The following is a 1,167-nucleotide window of genomic DNA, read 5'->3' as shown; positions in this document are numbered from 1 at the left end:
AGGAGAAATAAATCTGGGACCATGAGATAACCAGGAAAATCGGTGAGCTTGAAATGAGTATGCAGACCATAAGTTTATTATGAAATGAAATTCATAGAATGAAATTCAATAGTTGAATAATGAGGGACCCCTTGGGGTTCTACTGGTGGTACACGCGGAGATTTTCAGAGCTTCAGCTCCGCGGAATGGGAGTCCCATCTAGAGACTCCAATTTATAAGTTCCGGGTCGGCGGATGCGCATGACTCGGTATGGTCCTTCCCAGTTCGGGGCCAGCTTCCCTTGCTCAGTTGGTCGGGAGGCTTCAACTCTTCTGAGGACAAGGTCCCCTGGTCTGAAAGATTTGACTTTGACCCTGGCGTCGTAGTACTGAGCTGTCCTTTGCTGGTACCTCGCCATACGAACTCGGGCGGCCTTCCTTGTTTCCTCGACTAGGTCAAGGTTGCTTCTGAGCTGCAAAGAGTTGGAGCTGGCGTCGTGATGCTCGACTCTTGGAGAAGGAATCCCAATCTCCAGTGGGATGACAGCCTCCGTCCCGTATGTCAGGTTGAAGGGAGTCTCGCCGGTGGGGACGCGGAACATGGTCCGGTAAGCCCACAGGACATTGTATAGGTCTTCGACCCATTGTCCTTTGGATTTGTCGAGCCTGGCTTTGAGACCCTGCAAAATAGTACGGTTTGTTACCTCGGTTTCTCCGTTTGTCTGAGGGTGCGCGACCGAGGTGAAGCGGTGGTCAATGCCAAGCTCGGAGCAGAATTCTCTGAAGTGAATGTTGTCAAACTGGCGACCGTTGTCAGAGATGAGGATGCGGGGAAGCCCGAATCTGCAGATTATGGACTTCCAAACAAAATCCCGCATCTTCTGCTCGGTGATCCGGACAAGGGGCTCGGCTTCCACCCACTTTGTGAAATAGTCGATGGAGACGACCAGGAACTTCCTTTGCCCGGTGGCCAGCGGAAATGGCCCTAGGATGTCAATTCTCCACTGGGCAAAAGGCCAAGGGGAGCTGATTGAAGTTAAGGGAGCCGAGGGTCGGCGTTGGACATTGGCGTTCCTCTGGCACCGGTCACATCTTTGGACAAAGTCCATAGCATCCTTCTGGAGTGTCGGCCAATAATATCCTTGGCGTAGAATTTTATGGGCCAATGCTCGTCCTCCCAGATGATTTC

This window comes from Phoenix dactylifera, unplaced genomic scaffold (assembly GCF_009389715.1).
Source record: "Phoenix dactylifera cultivar Barhee BC4 unplaced genomic scaffold, palm_55x_up_171113_PBpolish2nd_filt_p 000527F, whole genome shotgun sequence".
NCBI classification, from domain to species: Eukaryota; Viridiplantae; Streptophyta; class Magnoliopsida; order Arecales; family Arecaceae; genus Phoenix; species Phoenix dactylifera.
Note: the sequence above shows the minus strand (reverse complement) of the source record.